At 35.3% G+C, this 18,005-nt stretch overlaps 1 non-coding gene across 1 annotated transcript; it reads left to right on the top strand.

The window, feature by feature from the left end:
• The first annotated feature begins 15,644 nt into the window (after positions 1-15,644).
• Positions 15,645-15,751, top strand: LOC131176490 (small nucleolar RNA R71). The gene has a single exon (XR_009146536.1). It is a non-coding gene; the product is annotated as a small nucleolar RNA R71 (small nucleolar RNA).
• Positions 15,752-18,005: the final 2,254 nt, after the last annotated feature.

Here is an 18,005-nt window from a genome sequence, read left to right as displayed (position 1 = left end):
GAACAACCTGGGATTTGAATCCCAAGATGGTTCCAAGGTATGCAAGCTAAAGCGATCCATTTATGGGTTGAAACAAGCGAGGAGTTGGAACATTCATTTTGATGAAGCCATTAAATCCTTTGGTTTTATCAAAAATGAGGATGAGCCATGTGTATATAAGAAGGTTAGTGACAAGTGCTATCACTTTCCTTGTCTTATATGTGGATGACATCTGTTGATGGGTAATGACATAGGTATGTTGTGACTATAAAGGTATGGTTGTCAAATACATTCTCCATGAAAGACTTAGGGAGGCAACCTATATTCTTGGGATTCGCATCTATAGAGATAGAGCGAAAGAATAATTAGTTTATCCCAAAGTCTATACTTGGAAAAGGTGTTAAAGAGGTTTAACATGCTTGATTCCAAGAGAGGATTGTTACAGTGAGACATGGTATCCATCTTTCTAAAGAGATGTCTCCAAAGACACGAAGAAAGAGATAAGATGGCGAGGATTCCATATGCTTGGCTATTGGAAGTTTAATGTATGCAATGTTGTGTACTAGGCGGATATCGCATATGCTATTAGTTTGACTAGCGGTATCAATCCAATCCAGTTTGGAACCTTTGGATAGTATCAAGAATATCCTTAAGTACTTGAGAAGAACTAAGGATTTATTCTTGATTTATGGAGGTGGAGACTTGCAATTGGATGGTTATCTGATTACGATTTCCAATCGGATATCGATCATAGAAAGTCTACCTCTGGATATGTGTTCATTTGTAATGGAAGTGCGATCGGTTGGAAGAGTTCCAAGCGAGCACATTTGTAGATTCCACTTCTGAGCGAGTATATTCTTGCATCGGATCTGCAAAGGAAGGCTTTGGATAAAGAAGTTTTTGAGAACTTACAGTGGTTCCTTCCATTGAGTCGATAGTTCCACTACTGCTGTGACAATAATGGAGCGATCATCTGAGCTAAGGAACCAAGGTCTCACGAAATCCAAACACATAGAAAGCGCTACCACATTATCGGAGAAATAGTTGGGCGGCGATGTAGCCATGCAGAAAATAGCATCGGTGAAAATTGGTGATCCATTCACTAAGCCTATGTCACAGACTCAGTTAGACCGACATCTTGAGAAGATAGGTCTAAGATATTGTAACGAATGGCTCTAGTGCTAGTGGGAGATTGTTAGTAGTACGTCCTAGAGCATATCATTTAGTATGTATCTTATACATATTTTTATTAATAAAAGGCATTTCCACAATTCCGTTTACATAATATATTTATGTGTAATAGAAAAGGTCCATTGATATTTTGTTAGAAATATTATTCTTAAGTTATTAAGAATATGAGTGACAATATTTCTAGCAAAGTATCATAAATAGGTTCACAATCGAGGATACTTCATAATAAGGACATGACTTATCCAGAAAGATTGTATTCATGTTTGTTCCCAAGTTATTTATATGAGATATAAATAAGATGGAATGGTGAGTCTCATGCCATATAACAAACATGATAGGCACTTATAAATGATAAGTAGGCGAACCGGTGACACTTATGACAAGCACATGGAGTTTACTCTTGTCAATGTTTTGTCATAAATCATATCGATGCATATAATCTTTAGACACGAGATAACACAGTTATCTTGTATATAGGTAGTTTGAGTTTGATCTGCTTTCATACTTGTCTGTGTATGGGTATATGGGCATGTGTTGGCTCCTACTAGTTATATATGGAGGTAGGTGATGATCAAGATGGAATCTGTTCCTCTAAGTAAATAGAGATAAAATCCTATGTTCATTTAATTGTTCTTGATGTTTCAAGTTCTGGCCAGACAGATAGATTTATTGAGAAAAGAGTTTACGATGAGAAAATCTTTTAATCAAGAACTGGAATTAAAAGAGAACATAATATTCATAGCAAATGGAGTTTGACATAAACCATGACTCACTTGAGTTGGGATTTTGTAAGAGAGATTCTAGTGCATGGTAACATATGATTATAAGTTCATTTAAGGTAAACCTTATTACTAATTGGGTGGCTATGGCATGCTATGCTAGGTGTTAACCATGGTCTATGAGGTTCATAAAATGATTTAGAGAAATCATTTATGGTAAGAAAGAGTTCTGATGATATTAAGAGTTGATATCATGTCTCATTGCCAATTAGTGATGAGCCTAGTAAGTCACACATATACACAAGTTATCACCTAATTAAATATGATTTAATTAATTAATTAAAGAGTTTAAATTGATTAATTAAATAGGTTTGGTTTGCAATTAGATTGCAAAGTCCCTAGCATGACTTGAAACCAAATCTAGATTATTGGATGTATAATATAAGTTAAATTTATATTTAAAGTGTTTCAATATGAATTTAATTAATGAGAAATTAATTAGTAGAGATTAATTAATTAATTTATATTTGATATAAATTAATTAGAAGAAGAAAAATAATTATTTTGGGTTGAGAACTCAAAATTAAGACACAGGGGCATTTTGGTCATTTTACATTGTGACACGTGGCACCATGAGATGGTGACACATGGCATAACACATAAGCTTGCCAAATGTTTTTTTTTTAATCATGTAAGATGATTAAAATCAAGATTAAATATAGGTTTGACACTTGGCACAATGTGATTGGGTCACTTAAACCTAGAGCTAATCAAAGGGTGACATGTAGCAAGGGTTTAATGTGTTAACCTAGCTATTTAAGTGTTGTTATGAGAAAATAAAATACAACCAGCAGCCACACTCCTTTGTCACCCCACTTTGAGGGTTTTTATCTCTTCTTCTTCATCTCTTATCAATTCAAAGAGATTAGCCATCAATCTCTTGAATTAAGAACACTAGGAATTGTTTCTAGTGTCCTGTTTACATCTCTAATCTCTTAAAAGGCAGAACTTGAATTTCTAATTAATGGAAAAAGCTTTAGAAGCTGTTCAAGGGCTGCCATAGGTGTTCTTGGTGTGGACAAGCTATAGGGACAACATCTGGTGTCCTGAGGATGAATCTCAAAGGCGTAGACACGCTGCAGTGCATCAAGAGGTTAGTGTAATCGTTCTTAATTTAATCTAGGGTTCTAAAATTAATCTGATTAATTTTAAAATCTTAAATAGCAAATACAGATCCAAAAACATATTAAAAGAGTTTTAATATGTTGTTTATCATTGAAATCAAATAGATAAAAATAAATCTTGCATGATGCATGTGACCCTAGGTGAAAATTTTTGAATTCAATGGTATAAACTTGTGTTTTTCACGCTTCCGTTCCTTCACCTGGACCGCGGGGAACCCTGGAAAATATTTTTAGGACTCCAATAAATATTTATTGAAGTATAAATATCATTAGAAATATCAAAGAAAAATTAAATAATTAGTACAAAGAAAAGTGAGAAATCGAAAAACAGACAAAACCCGGTGTTACCGAAAAATCGGGAATGCAACCCGAACAGGGGCATTGTAGTCATTTGACATCCCGAATTGTCTTTTGACCTAAATGTCCATTAAAAATAAATAATATTACACTTGGAAAATATAATGAAAAATCAAATTAGGGGTACCTAATGTAAATAGCCAAAAGTGGAGTGAAATTTGGATAATTAGCACTTAAATAATACTAAATCAATTTCTTATGTGAGTGGACCACTAAGGGATTATAATATTCACTAAGTGGGCAGATGTAAACCCACTAAATACTTCATCATCTTCATTTCTTCTCCCATGCCGAAGTGAACTCCATTAAAGCCTCCATAGCCAAAACTTGAGAAAGCTCCTAATCTCCTCCATTCTCACCTCCAACCATCAAAGTTCCTTCATTAATCTTGATCTCCACTTCACAAGGAAGAAGTAGATACCAATATTAAGAAGTTTTAGTGAAGATTTAGCAAGTCCCAACAATAGGTAAGTTTGAGTTTTTTATTATTGCTTTGTTAAAGTTTGTAAGGATATTATGGGTGTTTGATTTATGGAGAAATTTTTGAGTTTTGATGTTGAATGGGAATGTGCACTTTTGGCAGCCATGGAAGCACCTTGAAGGCAGTTTAATTGTGCTTGTAAATGGTGAATTAATTGATTGATTAAATGTATATTGTGTAGGAAATTGTTTGGGTGATGTATACTTAGTATATGTAAATGTGAAATGAAATTTAAAGCTTAGAAATTGATGGAATGTAAATGTACCATTGTGGCAGTTTGTTAACCCTTGAAGAATGCTGGAATTCATGCTTGGTTTATGGAATAATGATGTTAAAATGTGTTGGTTGTTATGGCAGTTTGAGTGTGTGTATGGTGGTGTGAAGTGGGACATGTAAATGAGTGTAAATAGGTGATTGAATTGTTGTAAATTGGATTGAAAAATTCTGCACTTGTTGGTGCACATTGAATGCAATTGTAAGCTGCCAAAATGACCTATAATGTGTTATGAATTATGTTTAGGTCATGATACAACCAGAATTGGCTTGAAGGTTGAGTTTGATAAGTGTTAACAATGATCCTTGATGTGTATGGAAGAAATGCAATAAGGCAGTTTGAGTTTTAGGCTTATAACTTTAATTGTGTGGCTCCAATTGGTATGAGACCAATTGGAGGTGAAACTAGGCACAAAATGTGCCAACTTTCATGAAGAAAGTTTGCCAAAATTTTGCTTGCAAGGTAGCTTGAAAAATGACCAAATCCGGATTAAGTGCAATTGAGGTCTGAAAATTGACCATTTGGGCAGCAGTTAGTGTTTAGGCCATAACTCACTCAAAACAGGTCCAATTGACCTGAAATTTTAACCATGAATAGTTAAGACTCATATCTACAATTCTTATGAAGAAACCAAAGCCCAGAAATGACCATAAGCAAGTCAAACAGCTTGCACAAGTTCGGGTCCAAAAACTGGCCGAACCAAAATTGACCTAAAGTGACCTAAAGTGACCTATTTTGGTGCAATTTGACCAGCAATAGTAAAATGACCATAACTTGGTCTACATAACTCAGAATGACCTGAAATTTTGCCCCGCGTGCAATAAGACATAGATCTACAAGTTTGTAGTTTTGACTGAAACCCGAAAACTGAGGGAACTAGGTCGTCCGGCTAGGTCAAACTAGTATCCCGGAATCCAGCAAATTGCAAGAAAACGCAATATACATGGAAATGAGTTTGGTAACATATACCAATCTTAAAAGACTATCGAATGTGACATATTAGTAACATTAAAACCTAAATTACCTAGAATGCACCGAGGGTCGACATATTAAGTTGACTAAGTAAATAATAGAATTCAGTGAATTACTTATCAAGCATTATCGTTAGAGACAATTTAAATGAGTACTGAAACACTTCAAATTGTGTTTTCAGTTAGTAACGACTCAGAGAAAGGGAAGGAAACACTGAGTCAGAGCGAAGAGGCATATATCAGAGGTTTGTGCACAATAGCTATTTCTTCTAAATTTTTCAATTGGAATAAATTATGATTATTTGTATTGTTTTAAATTGTGTTTGTGCACAATAAGTATTTCTTTTGAATTTTTCAATTGAAATAAATTACGATTATTTATATGTTATTGTTTTAAATTGTGTTTGTGCACAATAGTTATTTCTTTTGAATTTTTCAATTGAAATAAATTATGATTACTTGTACGTTATTATTTTAAATTGTGTCCTTGCACAATACTTTTATATTCACTGCTTTTGCTAGTAAATTTATTTAGAGAAATGAGTTATGAACAATTTTTGATTGCTTTGGTTTTGGGAATATTATTTAGAACTTATTGTGTTGCCAACTTTGCAAATGGAAACTTTGAGATAAAATGTGATTTATGGTTTGTATGAAATATTGTGATTTGAAATTGTTTTGATTCACACTTGGCATGACACTGTTACTATGTTCCTCCTCCATTTATGGGGTGAGTGTGATATATTTCTCCCTCTTTGACTTATCAGTCTGGGGTGAGTGTGATTATGTTCCTCCCTCTTTGACTTACCAGTCTGAGGTGAGTGTGGATGAGTACTTATTATTCAGCTAGCTTCCTCCCTCATTGATTTCGATTATTGGAGTGAGTGTGTCTTGTCGTGGTGTACAACACGGCATGTGTGGAAAAATTGTGTCATGACCTAAATTGTGTTATTGATTGGCAAAACTGTATTCTCAGTTATTTGATCAAATTGTGTTATTGATTGACAAAACTATATTGTTCAGTTATTTGATCAAATTATGTCATGGCCTAAATTGCGTTAACTCAGTTATTTGATCAAATTTATGTTATATGAACTTTGTAAATTGTGAAATGGAATTGTGAACTATTTGATTTGTGAATTGTCAATGAAAGGTTTATGTATCGCATTTCAAATTGTTATTGTGCACCACTGAGTAAATTTTACTCAGCGATAGCTTTTCATTGCTATCGCAGGTAGACAGATTGACAGGGCAGCAGGCTAGGCTGCTAGGGCAACATTGAGAGATCATCGGGTATATTGAGTATACCACATTTTGCATTTTGTACTGTAATGTATGTTCACTGTATGTATATATTATTCTTGGTTTTGAGCAGTTGTAAATTAAAATTGTACATTGAAGTTGTAAAGTAAATTATGAATATTTTGACTTGTAAAAAAATTGTATTATATTTCTTTTATCTCAGCCTTTGAAAACTTATTGTGGATTTGAGTTGAAAAAAATATTGTGTTGAATTTTGTTAGAGTTTGAGATTGAGAAAAATATTGAAGTACTTTTTACAGGTTTTTGAAGAACTGTTTTATCCAAAATACAGAGGGCACTCCGCCAAAATTTTTATAGAAATTACTAATAGTCCAAATGTGTTAACTGTTTCACTTCAGTTCAAAAAGGTTTTTAACACCTGTAAATTGTGCTCACCACTATAAAAAGAAGTAAGAAAAGTTTTAAAATCCCTTGTAGTGTATTTAATGGGTTATCAGTAGACGAAGTTGGTAATTCATTAGATATACTACGGGATCATGTTATGCCTTACAGAGGGGTAGGGTGTGACAGTTTTGACTTAGTGATTCCTCTCCTCTCTTGTTCTCTACTCCCCTTTCCAAAAAAATCCTACAAAATGAAATGCTAATGAGTACGAAACAAAAATCAATATGAAAAATGAGAAAAAAGAAAAGTTCAGAAAAAATTTTTGGGTTGCCTCCCAAAAAGCGCTTGTTTATAGTCTTTAGCTGGACTTTGCTTGTTTATGGTCTATCGGTAGGATGGTCGAGGGTGCAATTAACTCCCATTTCTATGGGTTCTCCCTAAAAGTAAGGCTTCAGCCTCTGCCCATTGACATTAAATGTACCTGAGGTTTCACTCCACACTTCTACTGCTCCATGTGGGAAGACTTGGGTGACCTTGAAAGGTCCGGACCATCTTGATTTTAGCTTTCTAAGAAAGAGTTTCAATCTAGAGTTGAATAAGAGGACAATATCTCCTTCTTTTATTTCTTTCCTTACTATGCGCCTGTCATGCCATCTTTTGGTTTTATCCTTGAAAATTTTGGCATTTTCATATACATCCTATCGAATTTCTTCCAACTCTTTCAGTTGTAGGAGTCTTTTCTCACTAGTAGCTTTGAGATCAAAGTTTAGGATTTGAATTGCCTAGTAAGCTTTATGCTCAAGTTCAATAGGGAGATGGCATGATTTTCCATAAACCAGTCAGAAGGATGTTGTGCCAATTGGGGTTTTATATGCAGTGCGGTATGCCCATAGTGCATCATCAAACTTCATGCACCAGTCCTTCCTGGATCTATTTACAGTTTTCTCCAGAATTCACTTCAGTTCCCTGTTTGAGATTTCTACTTGACTGTTGGTTTGAGGATGAGAAGGTGTGGCCACCTTGAGAGTCACTCCATACTTTTTCAGTAGTGTTTTGAATTGTTGGTTGCAGAAGTGACTTCATCCATCGCTAATTATTGCTCGTGGAGTGCCAAATCTTGTGAAGATGTTCTTCTTAAGGAACCTTGTGACCACTTTAGCATCGTTGGTTGGTGTTGCAATTGCTTCTACCCATTTTGACACATAATCAACACCAACCAGAATATACTTGTTTCCACGGGAAGAGGAAAATGGGCCCATGAAGTCTATTCCCCATACATCAAACAATTCTATCTCCAGTATACCATGCAGTGGCATTTCATTCCTTCTTGAACTATTACCTGTTCTTTGGCATTGATCACAAGCTAGCACAAAGGATCTTACATCCTTAAACAAATGTGGCCAGTAAAACCCTGCTTGTAAAATCTTGGCTGCGGTTTTTGAGGTGCCAAAATGTCATCTATATAGTGATGAATGGCAGTGATGAATGATACTTTCCATATCTTCCTCTGGTATGCATCTTCTTATCAGCCCATCATTACATCTCTTGTATAGTAGAGGTTCCTCCCATATGTAATATCTCACATCATATAGGAATTTCTTCATTTACTGATAAGTCATGTTTGGAAGCAATACCCTGCATACAAGAAAATTAACAAAGTTAGCATACCATGGAGCCTTGCAGAATGCAAGTAATTGCTCATCAGGAAATGAATCATCAATTGGCAAATCTTCGAAATCCCCTGTGTACTCCAATTTTAGTATGGAAAGATGGTCAGCTATTACATTTTTGGATCCTTTTTTGTCCTTGATTTTAAGGTCAAATTCTTGCAGGAGTAGAATCCATCGAATCAGCCTTAGTTTTGCTTCTTTCTTGTTTAAAAGGTACCAGATTGCAGCATAATCTGTGAATACAATGACTTTTGACCCAATGAGGTAAGATCTGAACTTGTCCATTGCAAACACCACTACTAGGAATTCTTTCTCTGTGGTGGCATAATTGATTTGCTCATCATCGAGTGTCTTGCTAGCATAATAAATAGCATGGAGCTTTTTATCTTTTCTTTGCCCGAGCACTGCTCCAATTGCAAAGTCACTCGCATCAGACATCACCTTGAATGGTAGCTTTTAATTTGGTAGCTGCATTATTGGTGCTGATATCAGGGCTTCTTTGTTCCTGTTAAAGGAGATAAGGCAATTTTCATCAAAATCAAAGGGAACATCTTGACTTAATAAGTTGATAAGTGGCTTAGCTATTTTGAAAAAGTCCTTGATGAATCTTCTGTAGAATCCTGCATGTCCCAAAAAGCGTCACACTCCCTTGACTGATGTTGGTGGTGGCATGTTTTTAATAATCTTAATTTTTGCCTTATCAACTTCAATTCCTCTTTTGATATCAAATGTCCCAGAACTATGCCTTCCCTTACCATGAAGTGGCATTTTTCCCAATTTAGGACTAGGTTTGATTCTTCAAATCTTTGCAACACCTTAGATAAATTAGTTAGGCAATCATCAAAAGTAGTTCCATAGACAGAAAAATCATCCATAAAAACTTTCATAATATCTTCCATATAATTAGAAAAGATGGCCATCATGCATCTTTAAAAGGCAGCAGGGGTATTACAAAGACCAAAAGACATTCTCCTATATGCAAATGTTCCATAGGGACAAGTGAATGTTGTTGTCACACCCTACCCCTCTGTAAGGCATAACATGATCCCGTAGTATACCTAATGAATTACCCACTCCGTCTACTGATAACCCATTAAATACACTACAAGGGATTTTAAAAACTTTTCTTACTTCTTTTACAGTGGTGAGCACTATTTACAGGTATTAAAAACTTTGGTGAACTGAAGTGAAACAACTAACTCATTTAGTTTACTTGGAATTTGTAAAATTTTGGCGAGTGCCATACGTATTTTGGACAAAACAGTTCTTCAGAAAACCTGTAAAAAGCACTTCAATAATGTTCCAAATCTCAACTCCAATACATTTCTCAACACAACAATTTATCAACTCAATTCCATAGAAATTTTTCAAAGTCTGAGATAAGGAAATATAATCTGACTTTTACAAGTCAAAACAACTCATAATTATTTTACAACTTCAAGGTACAATTTGAATTTACAAGCGCTCAAAACCAAAAACAAAATGTACATACGATGTCATACATTCTGATTACAAAATGCAAAATATTGGTATACTCATTATACTGGTAATCCCTAGTGGATGTATATGCGACCAAGTCTGCTTACTGTCGGTCTCTACTGCGACAAGAATAAAGCTATCATCGAGACAATGTCTCAGTGGTTTACAACATTAACCAAATACAAATTTAAATCACAATTCGTAAATCATATAAATAGTGGATACTTAAAACCATAGTCAAATTCAAGACAATAAAGGTCAATAAGAATTTAAACTCCATTTCTCAATATCACAATAGATTTCCATAAGTCAGATCATGTTTGAATTCAAAAGACAGTATATGTCAATGAGAGTTTAAATCCATTTCACAATCTCACAATAAACATCAATAAATCACACACAGCTTAATCATGATCCATAGTTCAATTCGTCCCAAAAGCCGATGGCTAATGAGGTATTCAATTTGTCCCAAAAGTCAATGACTAATGAGGAATAACATGGCTAGCTAGCAAAAATATGAGTACTCATCCAATTCGTCCTCAACAGGCACACACCTCAACACTTCAGCCAGAGAGGGAATTCAATTCGTCCCACTAGACAAGCTAATGAGGAATACAATCAATATACATGATAGCTGTGGTTTCAAACCATTTCCAATGCTTTTAAATCAATAAGTATCCATCAATGTCATTCAGACAATTTTTCACAGTTTCAACCCATTCACAATATTTTTCAATCAATAAGTGTCTATCAAACACATTTCCACAATTTGAAACAATAATATATAAATAGTCAATTTTTATTTCAATTGAAAACAATTCAAAAGAAACAGTTGTTATGCACAAACCTCTGATATTTGTCTCTGGTCGACTCGATTATTTCTTTCCCTTTTCTTTGAGTCCTTGTTAACTGAGAAACACAATTTGAAGTGTTTCAGTGCTAAATTAATTTGCCTCTAACGATAATGTTCGATAAATAATTCACTGAATACCTTTATTTGCTAAATCACCTAATATACCGACCCTCGACGTGTTCTAGGTAAATTAGGTCTTAGTGTCATTAATATGTCAACTCGATAGGGTTTTAGGGTTGGTACATTTTGCCAAACTCGTTTCCTTGTTTAGTGCATTTTAATGCAACTTGCTGGATTCCGGGATACTAGTTTGACCTAGCCGGACGGCCTAGTTCCCTCGGTTTTCGGGTTTCGGTCAAAACTACAAACTTGTAGATCTATGTCTTATGGACCGCGGTACAAAATTTTAGATCAATCCGAGTTAAGTAGACCAAGTTATAGTCATTACACTATTGCTAGTCAAATGGCATCAATTTAGGTCATTTTTTTGGTCAATTTGGTCAACTTTGGTTCGGCCAGTTTTTGGACCCGAACTTGTGCAAGCTTTTTGACTTGCTTATGGTCATTTCTGGGCTTTGGTGTCTTCATAAGACTTGTAGGTATGGGTCTTAACTATTCATGGTTAACATTTCAGGTCAATTGGACCTGTTTTGAGTGAGTTATGGCCTAAACACTCACTGCTGCCCAATTGGTCATTTTTCAGGTCCTAATTGCACCTAATCCGAATTGGTCATTTTCTTAGGTCACCTTGCAAGCAGAATTTTGGTATGTTTTCTCAATGAAAGTTGGCACATTTTGTGCCTAGTTTCACCTCCAATTGGTCTCATACCAATTGAGGTTACACATTTAAAGTTATAGGTCTATTTGCACACTGTCCTCTATATGTCTTTCAAACTCGAATTCAAACACACATTTCACTTGCTCTACTTTGAATCCCCATACCTAATTCTGATTTTATATCATTCCATATTCATTTATCACTTCTTACTATGGTCAATTTGGATAGAATACAAACATTCTCAATACATCAAATACAACCCTAAACCACAAAGTCCAAATTTAGCAATATATGTACATAAATACACCTAATCATTACATATAATTTCCACTACTAATTTACATACACATTCATCAATTCTTCTATGTCAACATTCTGCCAACACTTCCATCAATACATACATTTATTCAAGTGTCCCCAAGCTGCCGAAAACCTTCTTCAACACCACATTGCCCTACAATTCATCAATTCTCATCCAAGTGCCAAAAATCACCTTATACATGTGAAGTAATTCACTAGGTTATTAAGTCATCATGATCAACAACATTTCTCATCAAATATATGCACAATTATTTCATCAAATACATGACTCCATGGCTGTCCAAAATGAACACAACAATAACTCTTCAAACTCAAAATTTTCCTTCACAAAACCAACACCCATAACATGCACACCAAACTTAACAAAGCTATCTTCAAAAACTCTAACTTACCTTATGGTTGGAGCTTGTTAAATCTTGCTTAAACCTCTCAAATTTGGTATCAAACTCTTCCTTGTGATGAGTAGACAAAGTTTCATGAAGGAACCTAAGTGAATGGAGTTGAAATGGAGGGAGAGGTTGAAGCTCAAAGAAAACGGCAATGGAGTCTCCCTTCTCCTTCAATTCGGCATGGATGAGAAACTTAGAGAAAATGAGTTTTGCAGATTGTTTATTTGATGTACACCTACCCCCTTTGTGTTTATTTTATTCCTTAGTGGTCCACTCATTTAAATTATATCATAAAATAAGTTTAAATGTGTTATTTACACATTTTTCACCCCACTTTTGGCTATTTGTATTAGGTACCCCTCTTTTAATTTTTCATTTCATTTTATAAGTGTAATATTATTTATTTTTAATGGAAATTTAGGTCAAAAGACACTTCGGGATGTCAAATGACCATAATGCCCCTGTTCGGGTTGCATTCAGATTTTTAATATCTGGGTTTTCTGCATTTTCGATTTCTCACTTTTCTTTGTACTAATTATTTAAATTTTCTTTGATCTTTCTAATGATATTTATTCTTCAATAAGTCTATTTAAGTCCTAAAAATGTTTTCAGGGTTCCCATGATCGGAGCTAGTCAACGGTCCACGTGGCTTCCAGTCTGATCACCCATCGCTAGTGTTATTGGCTCGCTTAACTTGGTTACATTTCTTTGCTATCATTTTTCCTTTGTTTTTCTTGTACTTTATTTTCTTGTATTTCATTATTTTATGTCTCCTCACTCATATCAAAATGCAGTTCTAGGCATCCTACTGTCCGACAAAGATCAGTCACCGGCAATGTTAACGCACTCACCGAACTTAGGGTGTTCTGATTGTCTTTTCTTAGTCTTCTGGGTGAATAGAAATTTGAAAGAATCCCAAATACCCATCTAGATAATAGAAATAAGAGTGTTTCGCTAACCTTTCGAACATTTGGTCGATGAAGGGAGAGGAAAATGGTCTTTTCTGGTAGCACTGTTCAATTTCCTATAATCTATGCACATTCACCAATCAGTAACTACTCTAGTAGGGATTAGTTCATCGTTTGCATTTTGGATAACAGTTGTCCCACCTTTCTTAGGAACTACATGTACTGGACTAACCCATTTACTATCAGAAATTGGGTATATGATACCTGCATCTAATAGTTTTAAAATTTCTTTCTTGACTACTTCTTTCATGTTTGGGTTAAGTCTTCTTTGGTGTTCGATAGTGGGTTTACTATTTTCTTCCATGGGTATCCTATGCATGCAAATCGAAGGGTTGATTCCCTTCAGGTCTTCTATTTGATATCCTATGGCTTTGTTATGGATCCTAAGTTCTCTAACAATTTTTTCTCTTTTAACTTAGACAGGCTAGCATTGATTATAATAGGATATTTAGAATTTGAGTCCAGAAATGCATACCTTAGATAGGAGGGGAAAGGTTTAAGCTCTACCTATTTGGCATTTCCTAGAGCTTACCTTTGGTTTGTTCCTCTTTTAACCTCTCCATCTCGGAAGCCTTAGTTAAGGGTAGGGGTGGATGAGCTGCTAACTGTTGTGCACAGGCTGCTATTTCTGTATTTTCATCATCCACTGTGTGGCTGTGCACAATACATGCTTCAAAAGGATCTTTAAGATGTGTCTTATGAAATTCCTCTTCAACTTGTTTGTTAATTATGTCAACCTTGAAGCATTCATCAGGTTCAAATTTTTGTTTCATTGTGTCGAACAAGTTGAACTCCACTTCTTCTTCTCCTACCTTGAGGGTTAGTAGCCCATTTTTGACGTCTATGATGGCTCGGCGGTTGCCAAGAATGGTCTTCCCAAGATGATAGGGATTTGAACATCTTCTTCCATCCCAAGGACAACAAAGTCTACTGGAATAAAGAATTTGCCCACTTTGATAGGGATGTTCTCAAGTAAGCCCACAGGATATTTAATAGATCGATCAGCCAATTGCAATGAGATTGTCGTGGGCCTCAATTCTTCTATCTCTAGCTTTTTGTATATTGATAGAGGCATTAAACTAGCGCTTGCCCCAAGATCACAGGGGCCTTGTATATTTTCTTGTTACCAATGAGGCAGGCTATGGAGAAGCTTCCTTGATCTTTCAACATTGGAGGCAGTTTGTTTTGCAGTATGGCACTGCATTCCTCTGTTAGAGCTACTGTTTCATAGTCTTCCAGCTTTCTTTTCTTTGATAGAATTTCCTTAAGAAATTTGGCATAGGATGGCATCTGAGAAAGTGCTTCAGTGAAAGGGATATTGATATAAAGTTTCTGTTAAACTTCTAAAAACTTCCCAAACTGCTTGTCTAATTTGAGTTTTTGAAATCTCTGAAGAAAAGGTAGGGGAGGCTGGTATGGCTCTGGTAATTTCTTTGTCTTCCCTGCTTCCTCTTCCTGATCTTTCTTAGTTTCTTTCTCCTTTTTCTCTGCTTGGCCTTTAGATTTTTCTATGGTTTCCTCTGTCGATTTTACTTCTAGTTGTACTAGAGTTCTCCCACTCCTCAATGTAACTGCCTTACAATGCTCCCTTGGGTTCATTTCTGGTTGGCTAGGCAGTTTGCTAGCAACCTTACTTGAAGAATTTGCTTGCTGAGCGATTTGATTCTCTAGCATCTTATTATGAGTAGCAAGTTGGTCCATTCTGGAAGTCAGCTATTTAATCAATTCATTTTATTATTGTTGAGCTGGTAGGAATCCTTCCATTGTGGATTCCATGGTCATCTTCAGTTCAGGTTATTGAGGTTGAAGAGGTAGTGATGACTGTGCAAAGTTTTAACCTCTGTTCTGAAATCCAGGGGGTGCTGGTGGTTTGTACCCTTGTTGCTTATTTATTAGCTAGTTCTGCAGATTGGACCATGAGAAATTTGGGTGGTTCCTCCATCCAGGGTTATAAATATTTGAATATGGATTATTGGGTTGCCTCTTGTTGAAGTTTCCTCCATTATTCACATAGTTCATATGTTCTGTGGAGGGTTCATTGAAATTGCTGTATTCTGAACTCATGTATCCTACTCCATTACTGTCCTCATGTTGACTGTTTGTACCAACTGCATTGGCTTGCATTCTTTCGAGTCTCTTTGTGAGCTGATCAAATTGAGCATTTATCATGCTTAGGGCGTCTACTTCCAGGACCCCTGCAGTTCTCCTTGCATTTCCTCTTTCATTTGACCACTCATAATTATGGTATGCAACCCTTTCTAGAAGTTTAAGTGCTTGTATTACTGTTTTCTCCATTAGATCACCTTCTACAGCTGAATCAAATGTGCTCCTTGTAGAGGGTAGTAACCCATTATAGAAATTTTGCACTAATAGCCAATCCTCTATGCCATGGTGTGGACATTCCCTCTGCAGGTCTTTATATCTTTCCCATGCGTCATAGAGTGATTCTCCTTCCTTTTGTCTGAAGGTGTTGAGCTCAAGCCTCAGTTTTGCAGTCTTTGCAGGTGGAAAATACCTTGCTAGAAAAGCTTGAGAGAGGTTTTCCCAAGTGGTGAACATTCTAGCTAGTTGAGAAAGTAATCACTTCCTTGCTCTGTTCCGAAGGGAGAATGGGAATGCTCTGAGTCTTATTACTTAATCAGACACTCCATTCATCCTGAATGTGTCACATAGGGCAAGAAAGCACTGGAGGTGATAGTGTGGGTCTTCTGTTGGTGAACCTGCAAACTGGGTTTGTTGAATCATTTGGAGCCATGCTGGTTTTAATTCAAAGTTGTTGGCTTCCACTGTGGGTCTAGTGACACTGGGCTGAAATCCTTGGACAGATGGAGCTCCATAATCTCTTAAGAGTCTTGGTCTGCTATTATTATCAGCCATGGTTAGAATTTCAAGATCTTCTTGACCATGCTCTTAATGTTTCCTTTCCCTCCTGATGGCTCTCAGAGTTTTATCTATCTCCGGATCATAGTCTAAAATTTCTTCTTCTGGCCTTGTTCTAGTCATATACTAGATCGGGCACCTGAGAGAAAAGAAGAGAAATACAACCAATAAAATAAAATTAGATAATAAATATAATTGTCTAAATCAACTAAATTGCCTATCGCTTGATATTACTAAAGCCAAAAATTCCCCAGCAACGACGCCAAAAACTTATTTCGCTGGTTTTACAACCCCGCAAGTGCATGGATCGCTAACAAAAAATAAAGTGAAGAGTAGAGTATTGTTCTCATGAGGAATTTGATTAGTAAGTACCAATCTACACAGTAATTTTGACTGTCTAGGCCATCAAATACTTAGGGAATGAAGTTTGTTGACCATAAACACTAGAATGGTAAACTTAAAATGAAATAATTTATTTGTGTTAGTAGTATGCCCTAGAGCATATCATTTAGTATATATCTTGTACATGTTTTATTAATAAAAGGCATTTTCACTTTTTCGTTTACATAATACATTTATGTGTAATAGAAAAGGTCCATTGGTATTTATTAGAAATTATATTCTTAAGTTGTTAAGAATATGACTGACAGTATTTCTAGCACAAAGTATCATAAAATTGGTTCACAATTGAGGATACTTCACACAGAACATGGCTTATCCAGAAAAATTGTATTCATGTTTGTTCCCAATGTATTTATATGAGATATAAATAAGATGGAATGGTGAGTCTCATGCCATATAACAAACATGATAGGCACTTATACATGATAAGTAGGCCGAACCAGTGACATTATAACAATCACATGGAGTTTACTTGTCACACCCTACCCCTTCGTAAGGCATAACATGATCCCGTAGTATACCTAATGAATTACCAACTTCGTCTACTGATAACCCATTAAATACACTACAAGGAATTTTAAACCTTTTCTTACTTCTTTTTACAGTGGTGAGCACTATTTACAGGTGTTAAAAAATTTTTTAACTGAAGTGAAACCAGATAATACATTTGAAGAATTAATAATTTCTGTAAAAATTTTGGCAGAGTGCCATCTGTATTTTGAATAAAACAGTTCTTCAAAAACCTGTAAAAAAGCACTTCCTATATTTTGTTCAATCCCCAAACTCCAGTATTTAATCAACACAATATGTTTCTCAACATTTTCCAACTCAAATCCACAATAATTTTTCCAGTGTTTTCAAAAGCTAAGATAAAAGAAATATATCACAAATTTTACAAGCCAAAATAATTCACAATTTATTTTATAACTTCAATGTACAATTTTAATTTACAACTGCTCAAAACCAAGAATAATATATACATACAGTGAACATATATTACAATACAAAATGCAGAATATGGTATACTCAATATACCCGATGAACTCTCAATGTAGCACTAGCAGCCTAGTTTGCTGCCCTGTCAGTCTGTCTACCTGCGACAGCAATGAAAAGCTATCGCTGAGCCAATGTCTCAGTGGTGCACAACATTAACAAAATGCAACTTTAAATCACAAATCATAAGTCATATAAATAGTATATACTTAAAACCATAGTTAAATTTAAAGACAGTGAATGTCATAAAGAATTTAAACTCTATTTCACAATGTCACAATAAATATCAATAAATCACACACACAGCTTAATCATGTTCCAAAGTCCAATTCATCCCAAGAGCCGATGGCTACTGAGGAATAACATAGCTAGCTAACAATAATATGAGTACTCATTCTATTCATCCTCAACAGGCACACACCTCAACACTTCAGCTAGAAAGGGAATTCAAAGTCAATTCGTCCCACTA

The sequence above is a fragment of the Hevea brasiliensis genome, unplaced genomic scaffold (genome assembly GCF_030052815.1).
Source record: "Hevea brasiliensis isolate MT/VB/25A 57/8 unplaced genomic scaffold, ASM3005281v1 Scaf137, whole genome shotgun sequence".
In the NCBI taxonomy this organism is placed as follows: domain Eukaryota; kingdom Viridiplantae; phylum Streptophyta; class Magnoliopsida; order Malpighiales; family Euphorbiaceae; genus Hevea; species Hevea brasiliensis.
This window is presented reverse-complemented; position numbering and strand designations above follow the sequence as displayed.